Source organism: Buteo buteo, chromosome 1 (assembly GCF_964188355.1).
Source record: "Buteo buteo chromosome 1, bButBut1.hap1.1, whole genome shotgun sequence".
Lineage (NCBI taxonomy): Eukaryota > Metazoa > Chordata > Aves > Accipitriformes > Accipitridae > Buteo > Buteo buteo.
The window spans coordinates 39544511-39562164 of record NC_134171.1 but is presented as its reverse complement, the minus strand read 5'-3'; positions in this window follow the sequence as shown (position 1 = coordinate 39562164).

Sequence of the window (17654 nt, the reverse complement as noted above, 5' to 3'; positions counted from 1 at the left end):
AGTCCAAAGCCAAGTGCTTGGCTCATGGGCTTACCCACTGCACTTATGCCGCATACAAAAACAGTAAAGAAAAATGGAATTATTATTTCTGTTTATAGTGACAGAACTTAAGCACAGAAAATTTCACTCTATTTCAATAAAGTGCTAAGTTAGGCACACATTTACTTTTAAGTAAACACTTGATCTAATTCCTATTCAGTAAGCTTATACAAGTACGTTCCTGACATCTAAATGAATGAAGTAATTCACAAGCTTTAATGCTTTTCAGAATTCTGTTCTTTTCGGTAGTAAACCCTTCTATATACAAAAAGAAATATTCATGAATTTAACGTATACTTACAACTGCACTGCTAAGCTTGGGCCCAAATGGTTTGTTTATGATCCATACTTGAGCCATGAGCTGAATTTAATTTCTATGATTGCTTATCTAGGCTTTACCATAAAATCCTCTCTAACAATGAATTTATATATGCAAAAACTACATAAATGACTGAAATTCATATGTGAAAATTCTCTAATTTTGTATTGAAAAGCAACATTGCAAGAAAAATCAATCACACAAAAGGATCCTAGAGAGACCAAAATCACAGTCTAAAGTATGTCTGTAATTCACGCTCTTCTGAGGCACAGAAATGTTTTTTATTTAATATGGAGACTTCATATTTACTATTTTACCTTTGTTTATGAATCCAGCTATGAACTTCAGTATATGAAACCATTTTGGCAGCCACTGACTAGCTTGCACATTAGTGGTTTTATAAGCGTAGCTCTTTCAGGTGTCTTCATGTCTCCGGTATCTCTCCTGTGGGTATTAAGATTTTTACACATCCTCTTTATTCCATTCCTCAATGCTGGTGCGGCATTATGTGTCCTCCAGCCCTCCGGTACTCCTTCCCCTTAGTGTGCTATTAAATTTGGCCGATAGTTTTCCCATTTCTCTGCCTGCCTTCTGCAGAACTCTAAAACATAATTCCTCTGAGTCTGGAGCTCTCACTGCTTTGTATAGCTCTAATTGCCTAATTACCTGTTCAGAGCACAATGGGGAAGAATTTTAACATTTTCCTTCCTCCATTTGGATGTTGGTTTCTATTCCTTTTTTACTCTTTTTTTTTCTTTTTTTTTCAGTCATGTTAACCTTCTCAGTCTCCAACACCAGAATATCCCATTCCTTCCCTTTCTTGTTTGCTTTCCATAACTGTGTAAGTAGAAGAACTTTTTACTGTATATCTTGATTTATCCTGTTATCTTTATTTTATTAGCTTCTTTGCTGCAACCCTCCTTATTAATTTTCTACAGTCTTTAATGCTTTTCTATACACTAATCATTATTTTCTTTCCCTGGGCCTTTAGGTGTTCGATAAACAATATCTTTTTCTCTAAACACTCTTTGCTTTGTGTTATTTATGCCCACACTCTGCTTTATACCTGATGTATTTTTACTAAGTAGCATTATTATGCATGCATCATTTGTCTTTACTAAGTGTATGTTGTACTTATCAGGTTGGCTTAAAGAATTTTTATTTTTATTCTGTTTTTACTTTGATTACAAGCACAGCAATATTACCTCCTTTCACAGATTCTTTTTCACCTTTATGTCTTCAAACATATCCTCTGTGTTACTTCATACCAAGAAAACCACTGTGTTGTTATTTATTTGCAGAGTTGAATGTGAACAGTATTTGGTATTATATGTGTGCATCTACCTGTTCTTCCAGTCTCATTACCACACTTAATATACTCCAGACTTTATCTAGGTAATAAAAATCTCCCTTTTCTTATTGGTCCTTTGGCCTTTTTATACTTTTCTTTTATTTGCTCAGTCGGTTTATAGTCTACTTGCCCTTTCTTCGTTGAGGAATTATAACAGGTTCCTCTAACTACAATAGTTTGCACTTCGAAACATCTACAGTCTCAGTCCATAAAGACTTAAGCTGATGTAGGTTTCACCTGATCCTAATAACCAATAGTGGTAAGTAGATCTAATAAAGACACATACAGTTAGTGAAATATATGTCTTCTACAGTTTGCATTATGCATTTATGCCAGATGATAGTTAGCAATATAAATGCTATGGTAATCTTAGATAAACTTGCTTCACAATTCTCTGAAACCTGACAATTCCCATATTGCCATGCATCCCAATGCCAAGGATACAGGTACTGACCTACTCCCCACTATTCTTTGGAAAATGCTTTTCTAATCACTTTAAAAGGGGTAAAACAGAATTTTTATTGAATTTGCTACAGAGACCTGTCTAATGAGAAAAAGAAAAACTATCTAAGGAAGAAGCAGTCTTGTGTCAGAAAGACTGTGATATTTCAAAGAGCATTAAAGATATATGTAGATAGTATCATGCTTTGGTATTACAGAGCTGAAGTTTGAGATCACTATGTGAGTCTCTCATGTGAGCACTGTTATTAATTCCAGTACATGTTCAGTAATGCTGCTGAAAAACTACTTTTTTTTCATATTTCTGCTGAATTTATTTTGTACTATCTCTGGGAGATGTATTCCATTGAGTTTTTTGTGTTAACTTTGCTGCAAAAAAATGTTCTGCTACAAGATTTACTGATTTCTAGATTGTAAAGCTTTCTGCAGTATTCTTTCAAAACCATTTCTGCTGAAAATTCAAAAAATTGAATTTCAACAGCATTTTCTTTTTGCAGGTGAAGTTGTCACAAAATGTGAAATAAGTACAATAACAAACAATATTTAACAGGAGCACATGTAACATTCTGTTTTGTGAAAAACAAATTAAGAAAAATGTTGATGTCAGAAATATTTTTGCCAGGGCCAATTTTGTCAAAATACAGGAGATGCAGAGACTTTTTCCTACTCTGTGTAGGAATGTACCTTAGGCAATGGTTAGTTGTTTATTTTCTTGCTCCAGCATTACTCCTTAGACTAACCAGTTATGGCAATCATCACTTGCTGTTTTCCAAATGGAGCATAAAGCTCTGTCACTTTAGAGACATGCATGCCGTATTTTGCCTCTGAAACTGTCCTGTTTCCATTTCACCCCTTTCAAAGTACACATACGTTCATTGCTGATGCTTCCTTTGGTATGCATCGCTGTTCACACATCATTTATTTATGTTTCTAATATGTTCCTAGCAGCAGTATTTCCCTCCCTCCCTCTCTCTGTTTCTCTCCCTTTTAAAAAATATCATCTTACTACGCTGACGATTCTGTTTTTAACACCCTGTGAAAAATAGTATTTCTCTTAAGCATATCGATGCTGTGCCATGGTTTGATATCTCACTGTCTGATTTAAAACTAGTTGAAGATTTTAAATCCTTTTCTATGCAGTCTCTGAGTGCCCAGTGTATCCTATTTTACTTTTAATAAAAAGAAAGGTTGTTTAATGTATTTTTTATTCTTATTTTCTTTTGGGCATATTTGCTAGTCTTTAAACAATAGGATTGTTGGTTCTATTACTTTGTAGATTTTATGTGCCCTTAGTTGCAGTGAACTAAAACCACCTTTTAAGATGTTAACTGCTATTTGCAAGGTATGCTTTTTGGTGTTAGTTCTGAGTTCGTAATGGTAGAACTAACCTTGCTTGCTGAAATGTTTCCTGATGTAGCAGACCATGCACTGTGCAGATGGTGGAATGAGGGAAACATAGTAATCTCAAGAGACACTAGAATATGTCCATAAAGTGCAATGCACTGCTGTGAAGAAATCCCGGAGCTCTGAATGAGATGGTTTTGGAGATGGAAGCATAATGTCATGTGTAAGGTAATTGAGGACCCAGGCTTGGCACTATTGGATATCATGTGGATATATTAGTACTCTAGGCACTAATTTAGTCATCTCTAACACAGCACTGCTATGAAACATCTGTTCTTAATTTCCTATCCATTTCTAATCTGTGGGATTAATGCTGTATGCTTGAAGAACTACTCTGCAGGCTGTGTTCCAGATAATTGGGAAGGTAATCTGGATTTGTGCAAGTGGGTGGGTGTTTTAGAAAAGTTTAAATGACAGTTACACGGAAACAAGAAAAACTGCCAACTATAGCTGACATGCCCCTGTCCCACTGCAACCCCTTCTCACAGCTGCTGGACAAGCCAAAAGCCAGACCTTTGCCTGCAGAAGGCCACCTTTGAGTTGGTGGAACTTGCCTCACCAGCCAAGGCTGAGGTTCAAAATTTCCTTCTAACTGTCAGTCATGCCGATTCAACCATAGTTGTTCAAGCAAACATTTTTTTCTTTGCTTTTACCATCACCATTACTAAATTCCTGGAGTTGGAGGGCAGCTGGCAACAGTGTTGTATAGAATGGGTCAGTGTAGTAATTGCAAATGCATTACCCAAGTAACTGTCTACTTCTTGAGGAAACAATCCCAGTATCTCAGAGTGTAAATAATTGTTAGTTCACATTTACCAGAAGATTTGTGTAAATACATTTTAGCTTGTGGCTCTGCAGACAACACATTGTTCCCCTTTTTCTTACAGTGTGTAAACAATTAACTAAGCCAATGCTGTTGATTTGTATTCTAATATTTTCAAAACAGTGGAATAATCACTAGTATGAGCATGTAATGATAGTACACATTTTGATTATATTTGGTAACATTTTCACTAGAATTTATTTTCCGTAAACATGGACAAGAGTTTGATACCAGAAATAAAGTGAAGTAACCATTCTTTTCACTATACTGTTAATAAATCACTGTATCTATGTTTTCTGAAGTCAGTGGAGTGTCTTCATTTTATACTAGAGGAGGGTCTATCCTATAAGCTCTTTCTTCAGTTGCTTTCTTTGAGATCAGCCATCTGCTTCAGACAGAAGATGTCAGAAACAATTACTATGCTGCAGCAAAGTGTTTTCTTAAGTACTGCAGATTTATTTTTGTTACAGCTAATCATAAAAAGAAATGTGCAGGAGCTAAATCAAATAAAGAGGGATTCAGAGGCAATAAGTATTTTAAATTGTTGGATAATATTCTGAAGTTGGTGTTCAGGTTGTATGTGTTTGTGGGTGCCCACGAATTGTAAACCATTACAATTTATACACACACAAACTGCACAAGTTATAAAAGCGTAACAATATTTTTCTTTCATGGTTCTACTGACATGAGAAAAATACTTCAGATTCACTATCACAGCCTATATTGTCATCCACCGTTACTCTTATGAAACATGCATTTGTGCAGAGCAATGGAATGTAATATAGTTTATGCTCTGTCTTACACTTCTTTCAGTGTATGAAGAAATAAATGTTCTTAAGTCGTGGGTAAGCAAAAGAACTGGCATATCTTAACAGATCCTTGGCTTCAGATTCAGTGCCACAGATGCTGCCATTTGTAGAGTGTTGCCCTCGGGCTCAGTTGCTGACTGAAGGGACCAAAGCTGGCATCTTCTGGGCATTGTTTTGTCCTGTAATACACAGAGTGTTTAGTAGTCTGTATAACAGACATAGGTACAGCACAAACCAGAAGGAGAATGGTGCTATTATTTTACTTTCTTATACTTTTATCCCCATCACGTGTTCACCTTTTAAAATACAAACCAGATGAAAATGTACTATGAGTATAAATCTCTGAAATTTCAGCTGTTTGTACCACTCAAAGTAGCAGATTATAATGATACTTTTTTTAATGAGTATATCTAACTGTATCCTTTGGTTAGATAGGAAAACTGCTGCTGACCAGTAGCTTTGTAACAATAGCTGTGTTCTTGGTGACAACAACCTCCCGTGTTGTGCTAACTGTATTTTTCCACTCTAGCACTTCAGCATTGCTCAAAATTATACTTAATACAAGTAAGAAACTGTAAAGCTGAGCTGGTTTGTATGACTCATAGAAAAATAATGCACAGTTTTCTAACAATGTTCAATTTTTCAACTGTTAATCTCCATTGAAATGGTAGGGCACAATTCTCTACATCACCAAAATTCTGTTTGGCAGAGTATGACTTCTTTTCCTGAGAAATTAGCTTACCTTCCCTCCTTGCCTCCCTCCCTCTCCTTCCCTTTCTTTCTATCTTCTTTGAGTTGATATCTAAAAACAATTTTAGTTTCTGATCGGATAAATGGTCATAGAATATTTGAAAGGTAGTCTCACTCTCAGGATGGTTCCTTTAGAAATAGCTATATTTTTACCTTTTTTTTCATGTATCCTCAAGTAAATCATCAAGGTCTAATAAAAGCAGGTAAGTAGCTGACAGGTGGAAAAGACCAATCTGATCAGTAGTCAGTGGTTCTCAAATATTTTAAGAAAGGCTTCTGCATCTGTTTGGTCAAGTTCCAAATCTGCTTCAGTAAATTCAGAAGTCAATTGTGTCCTTGCTCATTTGTCTCAGAAGCATCTTGGAGCTCTCTGCTCAAGTAATACATAGTGAACTTTAAGATTAACTGTCTTTTTCTTAGTGTCTTTATTCACCTCTTCAATCATTTGATTTTCCTAGAATGTCTAGAGATCCATTCTGAGCCTCCATTTTCAAGATGGATGTGGTTATCTGGGAAATGCATCATTTGTACATTTAGGAGGCCGTTAAAAAGCATGCATAGTTCAGCCTATATGCACAAAAGTCCAGGGAGTCACAGCGTGGTTGGAATTCAGGTGTAGCATCCTGTCCCTTTCCCTTGATGCCCATATTAATTTCAGAACAACTTCCATCATGACAATGTAAGCATTTCAAAATGCTGTTACGTTTCCATTATTGCTGTTTCTAAGGAAAGTAAGGCACACTTTGAGTCTATGTGTGTTTCATGAAAATGAGTAATTATAAAAGACTGCATCAAAATGACCTTGGCAGATGTCAACACCAGCATTGCTGATGCATTTAAGTGCCTTTTCTAAGTGGGAGACATCGGCCATGCAATTATCCAGTAGTCAAGGAAGAAATTTTTTTCATGCTAAGTGAATGATATAGAACTTGCAGAGCTTGTCTATGTGGTTACAAGGATATCTTGCCATTACTCCTCAGACAGATCTCTGATGCCAAATTCTGCGTATGTCTTTTGCAAAGCTTCATCATGGAATTTTTATCAAAATTAAAGAGAAAGTGAAAGACAGACATTCTGTCATCCTGACAACAATTTGAAATACAGTAAAAACAACCTATAGAAGATACAAACCTTCATAAAATGACTATTTATTTTAATGGAACATGCATTATAGACAATTTTGGAAGATGGATTCAAAGCTCTTCTGTCTTGTTTGGGAGTGGCCCCTATGTGTCTCAAGAAAGGAAATCACTTTTTTGTTTCCCAGTTAGAGATGGGTTAACTTAAAAATATTTAGACATTGAGCTTCATAGGATAAAGCATGAAAAATTGTACATTCATCCTAATGCACCCAGGCCAATTTCATCCATAAATCATGATTAGAATTCTCACAAGACTTAGGCTTACTTAGGTTTACAGTATATCTTGATTCCTCTACGACGAGGATATTTTATGACTTTGCACACCCTTGACTGGCACCCTACCTGTATAAAATATCAAAGCTGAAATCTTTATTTTTATTATTTTCTTTTATCCTAGCTTTAATAACCAGAGCTTGAGAAGTTATTACTTTTATATGTACATGATTTACTTAAATCATACATGTTGTCCATTATTAACATTACAACAGAGGTGTAAGGACAGACTTGTCTGAGATTGCTCATCCTTGTTATAAACAGTGCAGTCAGCGAGTGCACTCTGCTCTTATCTGTTGGGAAAAAGTGTCGAGAAATCTTCAGGATTCTGGAACCCGCGTGCAGAGGAAGAAATGCAGCAGACCCAATATGAGTGATAAAGCATACTTCACTTTACTTGCACGGATAGCTCATATTTATACAGTTTACGATAATCATGCCTACTAGTCCTAATATTATTGGTACATTGCTAATGTTTATTCATTACTAAAACACACCTACTTGTGGTTTGCAGCTATGTAGGTTCTGCAATTTTCTCATGGGAACTTTCTCAAAGTTGTCTATGAAACCTTGCCAAGGTCACAGTGGATGCAGTTACTTATCTCCTTCTTCAGCATCCAGGTGTTGCTTGTAAGGCCAGGCTCTTCTTATCTTCTTTTTTCCCAGCACACAAGGACACAGTATTTTGTAAACTTATGCTTCGTTCCCACATAGCGGCTGGATTGCTCACATACCTTTGCCCAGCCAAGAAATCCCCAACAATTCCCCCTTTTTGTTTTTGAGCAATCCAGGCTTGCTTAATAACTTGGGATGCCATTTTTCCTTAACAAGCTGAATAAGGTAAAATTATTACAATAGCTAAAATCACAATAACTACAACAATGCCCATAATTCTTTGAGTTAACTTGTTACCCCTAATGACCCGAACCATGAGGACTATGAGGAAGATGAACTATTCATACATTCCTGTGTCATCTTGCTCTGCGAACTCAGCCCAGCAATCGGTAGGTGCCAGCTTTCCGTGGGCGTCCCCACAGAGGCAACGATGGCCTCACTGTACACCAGCCCGATGCTCTTCGGAAAATCCCGGTATTTATACGTTTGTAGAGGAACGGGTTTTAGCACACGTGGCCAGCGGGTGTCAAAAGTCCGCTTCGATTGCAATCTATGACGCATGTGCTTGCTGGCCAGGCGCGCTGCACGAGTCATAGCCATCTTGTTTATTGGTTCGTGGGCTTTATGATGCGGTTGTGGTGCGCAGAGAATCTTGACCTGTTATGTTAACCAAAGATGACCTATACATTAGTTTTTGACTGAGGTGGTATTCATGTTGCCACATCATCTATGATGCTCCAGATGATGATGATCGTGCAAATTCAACAGGAGTCCATTGTGGGCCTGTATCTGTGGAAACACAATCAACCTCGTTCCCAGGTTATTAATGGAAATAGTCCTTACCCCTAAGTTTGGCTTTAACTAACTTTTACGTTTACCCCACACTGTCTTCCCGTAATCACACTATGTTTAACCAAATTATGCTTAACACACTTTTTACCTAAAGCAGGTTCTACATACAATAAGGCACGCTGTTCTAAAAACCTCTCTGAAGGACTTAATGTCCGCTAGTCCTCTAAAGTGTAATACTCTTTTAGTCGGAATCTGTCGGATCAGTGGCTCCAGCACCCGCCGGTGCCGTGCCAGTTGCCATTGGGACGATTCTGGGTCCAGCATCACTACGAAGCCATGGCTTGACTCACTTAGCCGGGATCCAGCAAAGGCCTCGATCTGTGGTTTCCCTGTGGAGCCGAATTCACCATTTCCACGTTGTACTTCACCTGGGTTTGGAACACATGACCTGAATGGAACTAGTTGTGTTATTCTGGTACCTGCTCCAGCGTGGGGTCCTCCACGGCTGCAGGTGGATATCTGCTCCGGCACCTGTTTCTCACTCTCCCAACTTTTTTTTCCTTCTTAAAAATGTTATCACAGAGGCGTTACCACTATCACTGATTGGCTTGGCCTTGGCCGGCGGCAGGTCCGCCTTAGAGCCGGCTGGTATGGGCTCGCTCTCTTTCAAACACAGGGGAAGTTTCCAGCAGCTTTTTACAGAAGCCACCCCTGTAACCCCTCCCCGCTACCAAAATCTTGCCACACAAAACCAATACATTCCACCCCTCGCCTCTGTGCATCACATTTCCAAGAACTATCATTAAAATCTACATTCATCACACAAAATCTTCACTCACATCAACAAAAGAATTTCCCACACCAAAATCAAAATAATATCATCACAAAACTGACAAAAAGTGGACAATTTACACACAATCCACCCCTTGTCCCTTCACCACGATTACAACAACAAAAATTCCTCACTCATCAAGCAGCTCTTAACTCTCTAGCTGCGTTCAGTCCATGTTTTGCCCATTACATCTCTCAGTTACTATCCTTATCTTAAATTCCTCACACTGTCCGCATTCTCTTCATGTGCGGTGTAAAGTTTCCCTTCTTCCTGTATTCTTGGTGGTATTGTCATCTTTCTTAGCAGAAGCTGTACATTTGCTTTTAATGTGTCCATGTTTGCCACAGTTAAAACACTTGACCAAGGGTGTCTTACTGGCCTTGTGTTTCTTTGTAGCTCCCTGTGGAGCTGCATGTTTTCTTTCATGCCCTCGTTCATGTCATGGTGGTCGTAGATTGTCCTATGCAGTCTATAAAGAAACTGTGCGAAAGGTTCATTATGCTCCTGTTTCACCTGAGTAAAAGTATGGCTTTGCATATTGTCTGGTATGGTAAGAAAAGCTTGATATGCCAAGATCTGTGATGGGTGATGAACCTCAGTGATATGTTGTAACTGAGCGTTCCCTGATGTGAAGGGTTCAATACTCATCAGCATTTGTGTGGTTACTTCCCATAAGGGATCTGTTTGTTGTGGTGTTGTTTGTTCCCGATCACCGAACTTCTCCCACTGTCAGAAAAACACTAGCATTTTGGAGGGCTCTGAAACTAACAGTGCTATCTGTTTAATATCTTGAGGTATCAGCGTATCAGCAGAAAAAATGAATCGCAGTATTTGGTGAGCTAACGCAGATTTGATTCCATACTGACTCACAGCATTCTTTAATTTTTCAATGACCTTCCAGTCAAATGCTTCCCATTTTTTCTGTCCATTTAATGCAATAACTGAGAATGCTTGGAGCATAGTCCTTTCTATAATGGCATCTTTTATTACTCCCCTCCAATGTCTCTGTTTCTCGTCCGCAGCGGCTACTGCAGGCGACTCCGCGTCTATCGCGGGCGCAGTTGGTTTTACCGTCTCCGGTTCCGCGAGGCGGGGTGGATGAACGGGCGCGGATGGTTCTGCCCGGGGGCCAGCCGCGGCAGCGCCAGGCGGTGGCCGCTCCATGGCCGGCTGACACGAGCCGCTGCAAGGCGGCGGAGGGGGGGGCGCGGAAAAGAAAGGGAGGAGGAAGCGCCGGAGGGGGTGCGGGTGACGGCTCAGCAGGCATAGGCTCAGGCAAAGGCTCAGGAGGCTTAGTCCGTTCTCCCGGCGAGGGCACCTGATTTCCCCAGTGGGGGGGTGTTTCCTCCTCTGCCACAGTCTCCAACCCCCGCAGCCGTTCTATTGCCACTGCCGCGAGATTTCTTTCTACCGTTTAACGCTGTTAATTATCTCCCGCCAAAGTTTCATCAGTTTTTTAGCTGATTTATCATCATCAATTACCAGATCCCATAATACATCTCCTAATTTACACCATTCACTTTCCTCAAATAATGAATCTGAATTTTTAAAGCATCCCTTAACACGACTTAAAATAACTAATCTCGAAACTTGCTTAACGCAATTTACTCCCCGCTTTTCTAAAAAGCACTGTAATAAGTCTAGGGCCACCTCGAAATTCATATCACCGTTATTCATAACATGAACGGTACCTCCTCCTGCGCTGAATAAGACCTCCTTGCAGCCCTCCAGCAGCCCGTACGGCGAACTTCAATCGGTTCAGGCGTCGGAGACGACACACCGCAGCACAGTGTTCGGTCGCTCTTGCCCGCCGGTCGCTGCTCCCGGCGCCGTTCCTTTACCTAATCTGCAGCACGGGTCCCTGTTCGGGCGCCAATTGTTGGGAAAAAGTGTCGAGAAATCTTCAGGATTCTGGAACCCGCGTGCAGAGGAAGAAATGCAGCAGACCCAATATGAGTGATAAAGCATACTTCACTTTACTTGCACGGATAGCTCATATTTATACAGTTTACGATAATCATGCCTACTAGTCCTAATATTATTGGTACATTGCTAATGTTTATTCATTACTAAAACACACCTACTTGTGGTTTGCAGCTATGTAGGTTCTGCAATTTTCTCATGGGAACTTTCTCAAAGTTGTCTATGAAACCTTGCCAAGGTCACAGTGGATGCAGTTACTTATCTCCTTCTTCAGCATCCAGGTGTTGCTTGTAAGGCCAGGCTCTTCTTATCTTCTTTTTTCCCAGCACACAAGGACACAGTATTTTGTAAACTTATGCTTCGTTCCCACATAGCGGCTGGATTGCTCACATACCTTTGCCCAGCCAAGAAATCCCCAACACTTATCCTTAGTTTATTTTTGGTCACAATGATGTAAAATGAGCATTGTAGCTGTAGCTTAATTTCAGCTATCAGAGATATTTGTAGCACAGATCAGCACAGTTTGTCACAAATGTCGGTCTTTGACCCCAAGAAGACCAGAACGGATATGGGTCATGAGTCAGGTGAATTGGCAAGCCTGTGTGGAATCCCACTCAGCATGTGTCTGCAGTACAAGTAGTTTCCTCTCATGAACGGGAATATTAATTAATTAGATATCCTACCAGAAAATCACCCCCCAAACTGTTATTTCTGGATGTCTTAATATCCCTACGCAATCATGTCAGAAGCCATGGCAACATCATCACTAAACATATGGGAAGCTTATCAATGGTGTTCTGTGAAATTTAGGAGCTTTTAAGGAGCTGACTAAAAATAATTGCTTGTAGTCTAAACGCTTGTTTTAAATGCTGTGTTTGATGTCTGCCAGGATAAAGGGATAGACTGCACATGTTGTTGCTGGCCAGAATATGTATGAGCTAGATGTGGATTAGAGATAAGAAATGAGTAAGTACAAAATACTGCTATTCTTCAAATTCAGAGGTGGGGTTTTTTTGAAATGAGCATGCTGAGAACCTTTCTGTGCTTGTGTTTCAAAGCACTTCTATCTTATGGACCAAAACTGCTCAGTAACAACTGCACATTTTTAACACTTAATATTACAAAATTGGCACTGTTATGATTATGTGACTAATACTGATAATAACTGTTAGATAAATACAATGTGAATTATTTAATGTTACTTTAGTCAGTAGTTTTCAAAAGAGGATTTTAAGTATATAAATTGAAAGAAATCTGACACATCGAATTAGACTGATCCACAAATTTTAGGTTCAATCAACTGCAGTCGGAGATACAGGTGAACAAAATCTCTTTGATGTTTGAAGTAAGATAAAGTTGAAATGCACACATTATACTCAACACTGAAAGGTCCCTGTATAACTCCAAGAAAATTCATAGAATCAATAACTTCTGTAACTTCTGTAAAGGGAAAATTTGCTTCTTGCAGATTTTGAAGGTGTCAAAAAATGTGTGTAAAAGCGGTCTCGTTGGTATATCATACTGGATTTCTTCTATGCTTCTAGAAAAATCCCTCACCAAAGACTTTTAAGGAACCTAGGCAGTCATTTCAGAAGATTGCCCCCATAGGTTAACCATTATTTAAATTGTCTAGTCAAATTTTTTAAAACATTGACTAATGAACAGGAACACACCTGTCTTGCAAGGAGACACATCACACTGCACTTTTGCAAGTGGTCTATACTGGAACCTATGCTGTTCCAAACAGTCATAATGACCTAGGAAAGGAAGATGAGCACTGAGATGGGAATATTTGCTGATCATACAAAGTTATTCACAGCAGTCACGGTGAGAGAACACTGAATAATTACAGAAGAACATTATGAAGCGGAGTAACTCGCTAACAAAATGGCATATAAAATTCATTGTGAGTAAATATCAAGTGATGCACATGGGAAAAAACATCTTAATTTCACATATGAAATAATGAACTCTGAGGCGGCTATTACCACTCAAGATTGAGATCTTATGGTAATACGAGATTGTCTCATGACAAAGCAGCTCTATGCTCAATAGCAGTCAAAAAAGCATGGCAAGTACTATTAATTACTGAAAAAGAAATAGAAAATCAATCAAAGAACCTTATTATCCTGCTGACCACACTGTGAATATTGCAGTTCATAATGGCCCCGTCTTCTCAGATAGATTTTGCAATTTGAAAGTCAGGAAAACAAGGACAGGACAGGAGTAACAAAAAATATAGAATGTCTTCCCTTTGAAGTACAACTAAGTAGTCTAGGACTCTTCATTTAGGAAAAAAAAGGTCATTTAGAAGGGATATTTTAGAAATATTCAAAATTTGAGTGACAAGGGGAAGGGAAACATGGATGGCTTATTCATTCTCCCTTCCAACATGAGAATAAGGATTAAATATATACAAAAGTAGGTATTTTTTGTATAGACCTGTAGAGCTTCTGGCTGCAAGATATTTTGCATGCAAGCAGTTTCAAAGGAAGAGTAAAAAAGGACTTGGAAGAGAAATGCATTGAGGGCTGCTGAACAGGCAAAGCACAACAAGCTCAGCATATCATTCAAGCTAAACATATTTGGACTCTGGGAAGTGGTGTTGAATGGAAGACTCATGTATGCTTGCCTTTTTTACTCTTCCCTTAGAAACACCATAAGGTCACAGGAGAACAGGATACTAAGCAGATCCTTGGTCAAAATCAGTTCACCCATTCTTATTTTCTCATGTTGTGAACTGAACTCATTAGGTCCCTCATTTTTTGGTAGTAAGTTCCCTGCACTGCTTCTTAGAAGATGCAGAAGTGTGTTGTAGCAGAAAAGAGCTGACTATGTTCATCCCTTTGACCTGAAATGCTAGCAGGTTTTCTGAAATGTTTGATTTAGACTTATGCTCCCTACAAAATTCAGTAGTGCCAGTGCTTTCTTTTAAAAGAGAGGTAATTCCATTCTCTTACACAACTTCAGTGGTTACAGCATTAAGTAAGAAGTGAGAGAGCAGGTCCACATTTCTTCTTCCTAAAAGGATGTACATCTACAAACACTGGCAGTTTTGAAGGAAGTAAGTCTGGTGTGAGACAAGTTGGATCAACTGGGCACTTGAAATTTATCTTGCTACCCTTACCTACAGCATCCTCAGGACTCACCACATGTAGGATGTAGAGGAGCAATCTGAATGTGCAATGACTGTCCTTATGTGGTTTCCATACTTCTGGAAGTTTGACTAGGACTGCTGAAGAAAAGGACTCTTGCAATATACTGGAAGAAGCCAGAAGGAGTGTCATGGAAAAGGGGGAGCTGTTGATGGACTATCCTCAGAAACTGAAGTTAAAACTCAGATGGGATGCCTGGCCACACTAGTCTGGTTATAAGTTACTTTATTTAAGCAATCACAAAAGCTGATTCTTTGCACTTTTGGATGTAAAGGCCCTGGATATTTGCACCAGATTTTAAGAAGTCTTCATCATCTCTCCTTTGGTTATGTTCTTTGTGCAGCTCCATTAGTAATTTCTAGCTCCCCTGTCCCCCCGCCTTTTTTTTAACCTTACTATTTCATAACAAATAAATAGCAATAGTAACTGAATGAATTTGTTGACTAATTCCTGACTGTCTGGATCCTCAGGACAAATGTTTGTGGACCTTGTATCAAAGATATTCACAGCTAATGGGCTTGAAATATACAAGAAGGTTTCAACTTTCAACCCTTAAGCTGCAGATAGATTTCCTTTGAGACCAAAAGCAGATAGACTTGCTCATCATCTTAGCACTGGGACCCCAATTTTCACCACTAAGGAAAAATCCTGCTTGCTCTTTATTATTGTATTGGCTATAAACAAATCATAATTAGCTCAGCTGCAAAATACCATGAGCAGACAAAATAACGCACAATAAAATTCCTGACCAAAAAATAAGGAAAGGAGCTGATAAGTATGCAAAAAGGCAGCATTAGGACAACATTATGGAGTCAAGTCAAATCCTCAAATGATGTAGTCTCTTGTGTGTTCTGGAAGAAAGCCCAGCAAAATGTGTGGAACATACTTACACAGTGAAATACTAAAAAGTATAACTGGTATAAAAAGAGACACATGAATGTTTCCAGTAATAAAAGACTCCATTATATAGGGTGAGTGTGATATTCTCAAGCTGGCTAATCTCACATATCTTTGGTCTTTTCTTACATACCCACCAAACTATTGCAGCTGCATCAGCTGATCCATTCATAATGAAAACTCATAACTTTCACAAAAAGTCACAAACTCCTCATGAATAATTTAAACTAAGTGGTAGGAATCTCTAAGAATGGAATCTCAAAATGCAAGGGGAGAGGCAACTTTGGCTGTTGACATAGTTGTGAATTTTTGGTAGGCCTATAAACTTGATGCTACATTTTGAGGAAGAAACAAATCAGCTAAACATAACAACATCATACACTGAAGAAAATCTATTTACTTTAATGCATTCTCTTGAAGAATTAAACACAGGAAATTAACGACCTGTCAATTATTCAGTTAGGCACTATTGCAAAGCAGTCTTTAGTGAAATTTAAGGAAGGGAAGAATAATATGTCTACTATTGAAAAAGACACCTCAGGAAACAATTTTTAAAACTGCATACTATGCTAGCAGTTCAATATTATGTGTATAAATATATGCATTATTAGAATGTTTCACATTAATGTCTCTGAAAGTGTTTATAATATTGGCAGTTCACATGATGTCGTGCATAAATACTCACACGAAATCACAGGCTACAACTGTTAAAAGAGCTTATAACCTTATCAGTTATAACCTTATCAGGATAAGTAAAGTACATATAATAAATACTTATGGAATTTAGAAAATGTTTATGCTCAAATTTATGCTCTACTTTGAAATGATAGCTCAGTTTTGGTACCAGCTATCTCTAGAGTACAAGCTTTGCTGAAATATCCTATGAGCGGAACACAAATCTGTAGCTCTTATCAGTTCTAACCACCCAAACCTTGGTAATTCTTTTATAATAGATGTTGAATCCTTCTTATGAAGATACTCTATATCATTACTACAGTAAACACAGGAAGAAGAGTCATATTTTGGGAACTTAGTCATAAACACTATTATGATAATATTGAGTAAGTATTGATTTGTTGGGTACCATAAATTTCACAAGAATAATTCTGGAATTTGGATATTTCAGCCTGGACTGATTACAATTTCAAATGTTTTTTGACCTCTGCAACACATCAATTTTTAATCTGTTTTCTTAGGGGCATGCATAAATATAGAATTTGTATACTATAATTTTACTAAATATGCCTTTGTAATTATTTATAAATATCTACAAATTAATTATGAGTCAGAACCAGTCTGGAAAGGTGCAAGATTACAAAATGTTTCTAATGCAGAAAGATAGTCAACTAAATTATGGGAACTAGACTAGAAACTGAGCTTGAGTTTACAGAGACTTCTGAAAAGTGGGTTTGTGCTCTTTCTTTGGTCTTTAAAACTATTATCTCTTAATAGAAAATGAATAGTAGAAGATAGGACTGTTGATATTTGGGACCAAATGTTGTAGATCTCTGTTCAGTGATGCATTTGGCAGAATTTTTCCATGTAAATGTGACCAAGTCACTCCATCACTCTGCACCTCAGTTCCCTGTCTCCCGCTTCTCCTTGGTGAGTCTTGTGGCTCCCTGCTGTAAGGTCTTTGGGGAACTGAACTGCTATTCTTGGTTGAGATTTCTGTACACTCTTATAATGCAGACAGTGCTTCGTCTGGAATTTGGATTCAAGTTTGTGTCGGATTTTATTTCAATCTAGATGTTCTTGTAACTATTGTAAATGCTGTATGGCATGCATTTTTTCTTAGTTGCTGCACTACAGCTGTCTTTTGTACAGAAACAAGAGTTACACTGTTTCTCTCTCCTTTCATCCACAAACATAGTTTTGCCTTTTTGTTTCTGTCTTAAGGTTTACTATGTGTACTATGTGCTCTCGTGATAATGGTGACATTACTTAGTGCGATCACAAAAATAATCACCAAATTATTTGGTGTCAGAATCTTGCAGAAAGTGAGAGAATGTTGACTTAGCAATGGTTGACAGCGACTGGGACATTTTGTAAACCTTTTATACCAATCAAG